Here is a 7,346-nt window from a genome sequence, read left to right as displayed (position 1 = left end):
GACCTTATGCACAGCAGAACGAAACACTGCCCGATCCTGGGCCAACCTCACTACTATTGCTACGCTTGAGTCAATCGATGCTGCTACTTGGCCAATCTATCTCATTAGGGGTCTTCCTCTTTTTCTCTGACCCTCCACCTTACCAAACATGATATCCTTCTCTAGCAACTGGTCCCTCCTGACAATATGTCCGGAGTATGAAAGATGAAGTTTGTCCATACTGGCCTCCCAAAAGCACTCTGTCTGCACTTCTTTCAAAACGGATCTATTGGTTCTTTTGGCAGCCCATAGCACTTTGAATAGTCTCCTCCAACACCATAACTCAAAAGCATCAATTCTTCTATAGTCTTCCTTATTCACTGTCCAGCTTTCGTATTCATATGAGGTTATTGAAAATACCATGGCTTAGGTCAGGCGCATCTTAGTCCTCAAGCTGACATCTTTGCTCTTCAACACTTTAAAAAGGTCGTGTGCAGCAGACTTCCCTAATGCAATATGGCATTTGATTTCTTGACTGCTGCTTCCATGAGTGTTGATAGTTGATCCAAGAAGAACGAAGTCCTTGACGACTTCAATCTTTTCTCCATTGATAAGAATGTTGTTAGTGGTCTATTGGTGAGTATTGGTCTATTGGTGAAGATTTTTGTTTTCTTTATATTAAGATGTAATCCATACCGAAGACTGTGCTCTTTGGTCTTCATCAGTAAATGTTTTAAGTCTTTTGTTGCTGTTGTTAGGTGCTATCGAGTCATTAGAGAGATGCACATCAAAACAACAATGAGATGTCATCTCACACCAGCAATAACAGAGAAGTTCAAAAAATGAGAGAACAATAAATGACGACAAGGATGTAGAGAGAATGGGACCCTCCTACATTGCTGGTGGGAATGTAAAATGGTCTAACCACTCTGGAAAACAGTATGACGATTCCTCAGAAAGTTGGAAATAGAAATACCTTATGATCCAACAATTCCTCTACTTCTCTACTTTGTATATATTCACAATAAATACAAGCCAGAACACAAGTAGCTATAAGTACATCAATGTTTATCACAGTACTATTCACAATAGCAAAAATAGGAAGACAGTCTAAGTGCCTACCAATGGAAGGATGGATAAACAAACTTTGGTACATACACACAATGGAATATTATGCTCCCTTGAAGGAAGTTGCAAGCCACCATATAATATGAATGAATCGTGAGGACATTATGTTGAGTGAAATTAGTCAGTCACAAAAAGACAAAGATTGCATAAGACCATTATTGTAAAAGCTTAACGAAAGATACCCATATTAAAAGGAAAAAAAAATTATTTGTTGGTTACCAAGTGTGAGGGTGTAGACAGTAGAGCACAGGGTAGGGGATACACATCATAGTTCAGGTGCTGGGGAGGGCAATACACAAGAAGAGGGAGAGGAGTGGAAGAACAAGGTAGATAAGGGAACACTTAGAGAGGTTTGCATGGAATAAATGGGACAGAGGTAAATAGTGATACATGTTCCTTCTACCTTGAAACAACAGGGATCTGTAATACAGGGATAGAGGCATAGTCTGGGCAAAAGAGAGGAAATAATGTTAAGATTCTTCACTGTCTTATGAATATTTGTTTCCCTTGTCTACTATTATAAAATAGACACTTGAGTGGGATAGAAAGGAATATCAGGAAACATGATTACAAAAATCTTGTAAGCCCATCTTCAGCCTATAACTCATTGGAATACCTAAAAGGGGTCTAGAACTTGCCCAATGAAATAGGCTTCTTGCTGAACCTTTGTAGTACATAGGACCTTAGGTGGAATCCTGAGCCCCATCCATAGCCTTCTGAGGTGGGACATTCCCACTTGAAAGGACAAGTATACCAGCCTGGAGCAGCTAGAGGAACAGAAGATATTTCTTGAAAGAAAGATCAGCAGGAAAAAAATCAAAAACAAAAACAGCATTCTGATTGGCCAGTGTAAGAACAAACACGTTTTTTGGCAGGGAGCAATCAAGTTCCTTCAGGGCAAGTCCCCCACCAAGACCTAAACTCAAAGGGAACACACGAGCAGGCATGAAAGCTTGCTGGCGACCACGTTGGTCTACTGATGAGTGGAAGTAGGGGAAAATCAACAATGAAGATATGGGCTGAGTTCTACCACATTCCATAGACTCCCATTGACCTGGAGATGACAAAGAGCAGAGGAAGGGCTGGTTGGTCCGAAGTATGGTGAGACCTGGGGACTCCTAAGCCCATGGACAAGGACATAGACACAGAGAGCTAGAACTGATAGTGAAGCGTCCAGCTGATATGAAGTGAGTGGAGATGCACAAGAACACCCAAACTTGCAGGTAGTATACCCATTTGACCTAGCTTCAATCACTGGATGATCAGAACTTGAGTAGAGGAAGATAAAAAAAACTTTTAATAAAGGAAACAAGCATAAATTGCTACAATTGGATGAACTTGACCTATACTTATGAATGTAGTCATGAAAAATATCAAACAAAACGGAAGGAGTCTTCATATCAAGGATCAATCCTATCCCCTCTGTACAAAGGGTTGCTAGGGACAGGCAACTTAGACACTGGCTACCTAAAATGGGGGTACTATAAAGGCACGGAGTGACTGGCTTGCAAGTCTTCAAAAGGGAGTTTAGTCTGATTGTGTGGGGGAAGGTAGAATTCCCACTGAATAGTTTTTATATTGTCTAGAAGGGTCTGGTGTAAGGAGATGGGATAAAATTCTTTTCTTTTTTTTCTTTAGAAATTGATGTTTATTTTCCGTCAACCTTATTTCCATTTTCTAAGAGACTGAAAGGAGAGCTTAAGACCACTCAGTGGTTGTTCGTACAGTGGCCTGAGCAGTGGGGGGCTGCAGACCGGTCTTCAGTTGCAGGCTGAGCACTCCAGTCTTCAGTAGGGAACTGCTGAATGGGCACAGAGGGCACCTGCACGCCTTCAGACCAGTCTGCGACCTCAGGATGAGCAGTAGTGAATTCAGGAGCAGGTGCAGTACATTCGCCCTGAAATTCTTCCTTGGTCACAGCCTTTTCAGCAGCGGCCTGCTCTTCCTTTTCAATCTCTTGTGGATCTCTGTAGAAATGGAGGTTAGGCATGACTTCCCACGGGTACTCCCGAGAGATGGTGCCACGCATGCGCAGAACTTCACGAGCCAGCATCCACCACATCAGACCCACTGAATGAGCTCCCTTGTTGTTACATGGGATGGCAATGTCCACATAGTGCAGAGGAGAATCTGTGTTGCACAGAGCAATGGTGGGCAAGTTAACATAAGATGCTTCTGTGAGAGGTTGGTGAATAGCCCTGGGATCAGTAACCACCAGAAGCCATGGCTCCTGGAAGGCTGCCTGGATCTGATTCGTGAAGGTTCCTGGAGTGAAGCGCCCAGCAATAGGAGTGGTTCCAGTGGCAGCAGCAAACTTCAGCACAGCTCGCTGGCGGGTATTTCTGGAGGATATGACACTAACATCAGCTGGGTTTTCAATGGCAACAATGGCCCGGGCTACTAACAGAAGCTTCTCCCAGGTCCTCTTCAGGTTTATGATGTAGATGCCATCACTTTTCCTTTTGTAGATGTACTGTTCCATTTGGAAGTCAAGGTTGGTGCCACCTAAGTGGGTTCCTGCTGCAAGGAATTTGAGGACATCCTCCTCCTTTATTTGCAGGACATCAAGGGCTCCGGACATTGTGAATGTTTCCCCTTTAAGTTACGACGGGAACCCAGAACAACGCCGTATGGACCCTTCTCCAGGTAGCACGGAAAGGAGGGATAAATATATTATTTATATTTGTTATCATGACTAAGTGTGATTGTCACAACTGTAAAGGTAGAAGTTTTCTAACAAAAAGGGAGGAGTAGTTAATCTTACAGTCCAGGAGCAGAGAGTTCCCTAGGACCATCAAGGGAGAAAAGCATGAGCAGAATGTGGGACCCTATCCAGAGAAGCAGCGACACCAAAGATGGAGTCAGAGATACTGACATGGAGAGAGCGAGAGCAGCTGGGGACTCTAGACTCATGGAAAGAGAAAAGTTGTGTGCTGGGGGTCAGGAGACAGGCTTGCAGGCTGTGCCCTTTCATTGTCTAAATTATTATATATTCCTGACTGTTTTGTGTACATCCCCCAAAACAACAACAATAACAAGAAAAACAACAGAGGTAATAGAAGCAAATGCTGTTGAATGATGATTCATAGAGGGGATCATAACTTCATATGCATTTGAAAGTTGGACAGTGAATAAGGAAGATCATACAAGAACTGATGCATTTGATTTATGGTGTTAGAAGAGAATATTGAAAGTACCATGGGCTGCCAGAAGAACAAATAGATCTGTGTTGGAAGAAATGCAGCCTGAATGCTCCTTGGAGTCCAGGATGGCCAATCTTTGTCTCTCATACTTTGGACATATTGTCAGGAGGAACCAGTCACTGGAGAAGGATAGCATGTTTGGTAAGTTGGAGGGTCAGAGAAAAAGAGGAAGACCCTCAACGAGATGGATTAGCAAAGTGGCAGCATCAATGGTCTCAAGTGTGGCAACAATTATGAGGTTGGCCCAGGATTAGGCAGTATTTTGTTCTGTTGTGCATAGGGACTATGAGTTGGTACTGACTCGATGGCACCTAACCCCAACAACAATCATTGTAATGAAATGAAATACTAGAGGACGAGTGTAAAACAGATGGTCTCCCAACTAAACTATCACTTAATTCACAATAAAAACTTTAAAAAAAAAATTCTATCTTGCTATCTCCAGCATCATTTCTATCATGAAGGTCGTGTTCTCTAAGTAGTAATCCTTCCTTTTCATTTCCTGTCGCGCGCCCTCGCCGATAAAGGACGCGACAAGCAGGATCCTTCTGACAGTAGTTTATTGTTACAGCTCTTCCAGCGGTTACAGCTCTTTTCAGTGGTGGTGGAGGACGACAATGGGCAAGGGAGAAACAAGAGAATATATACCCTCAGAGGAGGGCGTGGTGGAACATAGCTAGTTACATGATTGGTAGGTAGAGAAAAGCCTAATTAGCATAGATCAATGCACCAATGCCAGGAGTGGAGCACCGTGCACCTAAATTAGCATACAATGGGTGGAGCCTGGCGCATGCGCGCACGTGGAGAAAAACAAGGAAACGAGAAGGAGGAAGTTGAGGTCGGCGCCACAATGGCGCCTGGTCGGCGCCACAATGGCGCCTGCAGCTCTCAACAATTTCCAATCTTCATATTCCTATCAACAGTAATTTCCAATGCATCTTGATTATATGTTTGATCAATTTCAGACAGAAGTTGGTAGAATTCTTTAATTTCATTATCACTGGCTTTAGTGTATGATGTATAAACTTGAATAATAGTGGTATTAACTGGTCTTCCTTATGTCATGTTGTTACGAGATGTTGAGTCAGGTCTGATTCATAGTGACTTTCTATAGGGTGTCCAAGGAGTGGCTGGTGAGTTTGAACCATCAACCTTCTGGTACAATTTGACCTTGTGGTCTAGTGCTTTATCCCATATTGTCACACCCAGACTCCATATGGATATTGTCCGATCATAGACAGCATTGTACTTCAAGATAGATCTTGAAATATTCTTTTTATTGGGGAATGTGATGCCATTCCTCTTTAAATTATTGTTCCCAGCACAATAAAACATATGACTGTCAGATTCAAATTGGTCAATACCAGTCCATTTCAGCTCACCAAAACCTAGGATACTGATCTTTATGCATTCCATTTTATTTTCACCACTTCCAATTTTCCTAGATCCATACTTAGTATATTCGATATTTTGATTATTATGTATATTTTCTGCTGTTTCTCCTCATTTTGTGTTGTGCCCCATCAGCAAATGAAGGACCTGAAAGTTTTAGTCCATACCTGCCATCATGGGTTAACTCTACTTTGAGGAGACTTCTTTTCCCCAGTTGTATTTTGAGCGCCTTTAACCTTCCAGCACTGTATCTATGTTCTGCTGCTAATAATATGGTTTTTAATGACTAATCATTCATAAGTAGTCTGTCTCTCCTTCTTCGTAGTCAGTTTTAGTCTACAAGCTCATCTGGAACCTGTCCACTATGGGTGACTCTGCTGGTATATAAAATAGTGGTGGCTGAGCAACACAGAAATCACAAACTGACAGACGAGTGGTGGAACAATGTGTTCATTGTTTGGAAAGGTAATTCATATAAATAGAAAGACAAGCAAATTATTACTAAAGAAGAACAAAGTAGGAGATAAGCAAATTACTACTAGATAAGCAAATTACTACTAAATAAAAACAAAGTAGGAGACTTCACAGTTCCTAATTTCAAAACACAGCCATGGTAGTCAAAACAATGACAGACACATAGACCGATGGAACAGAATTGAGAAAATAGACATAAATCCATCCTCTTATGGACAGCTGGTCTTTGAAAGTGCTCAAATTCATTAAATGGGAAAGAGATAGTCTCTAACAAATGATATTGACAAAACTGGATAACTCATTTGCAGAAGAATGAAACAGGCCCCATATATCACACCATATAAAAAACTAACTCAAGATGGATTAAAGATATAAAAGTAAAACCTAAAACTACAAAAATCATCAAAGAAAAATAAGGAACCTAATTTATAGTATAAATAGACTTTCAAACATAACTAAAAATGGGCACGCAAAAGAAGATAAACTAGACCTGCTTTAAATTAAACACTTGTGCACCAAAAGATTTCTCAAGTGCTCGTTTCAGCAGTACATATACTAAAATTAGAATGATACAGAGAAGATTAGCATGGCCCCTGCTAACAAGGATGACATGAAAATTTGTGATCCATTCCATATTTTTAATGAAATTTAGAAAAAGACTAAAAGATAAAGCGGATTACTATGTTCTAAAATGTTTGGTAATCCAGGATAAAAATAAGTATGTTGTTGTTGTTGTTAGGTGTCATTGAGTCAGTACCGACCCATAGCGACCTTATGCACAGCAGAATGAAACACTGCCCAATCCTGGGACAACCTCACTACTGTTGCCACGACTGACTCCATCAATGCTGCCACTTGGCCAATGATCCCTCCTGACAATATGTCTGAAGTAGGAGAGACAAAGGTTGGCCATCTTGGCCTCTAAGGAGCATTCTGGCTGCACTTCTTCCAAAACGGATCTATTGGTTCCTTTGGCAGCCCATGACACTTTCAGTATTCTTCTCCAACACCATAATTCCTTATTCACCATCCAGTTTTGGCATGTATATGAGGTTATTGAAAACACCATGGCTTGGGTCAGGCTCACCTTAGTCCTCAAGTTGACATCTTTGCTCATCAACACTTTAAAAATGTCTTATGCAGCAGATTTGCCTAATGCAATACGTCATT

The 7,346-nt window shown here is 41.4% G+C and overlaps 1 pseudogene; it reads right to left on the bottom strand.

Moving 5' to 3' along the window:
• Positions 1-2,805: 2,805 nt before the first annotated feature.
• On the bottom strand, positions 2,806-3,688 carry LOC102832512 (annotated as a pseudogene).
• Between the last annotated feature and the right edge of the window lie 3,658 nt (positions 3,689-7,346).

Source organism: Chrysochloris asiatica, unplaced genomic scaffold (assembly GCF_000296735.1).
Source record: "Chrysochloris asiatica unplaced genomic scaffold, ChrAsi1.0 scaffold00062, whole genome shotgun sequence".
Classification (NCBI taxonomy): domain Eukaryota; kingdom Metazoa; phylum Chordata; class Mammalia; order Afrosoricida; family Chrysochloridae; genus Chrysochloris; species Chrysochloris asiatica.
Note: the sequence above shows the minus strand (reverse complement) of the source record. Positions and strands in the feature narration are given on the sequence as shown.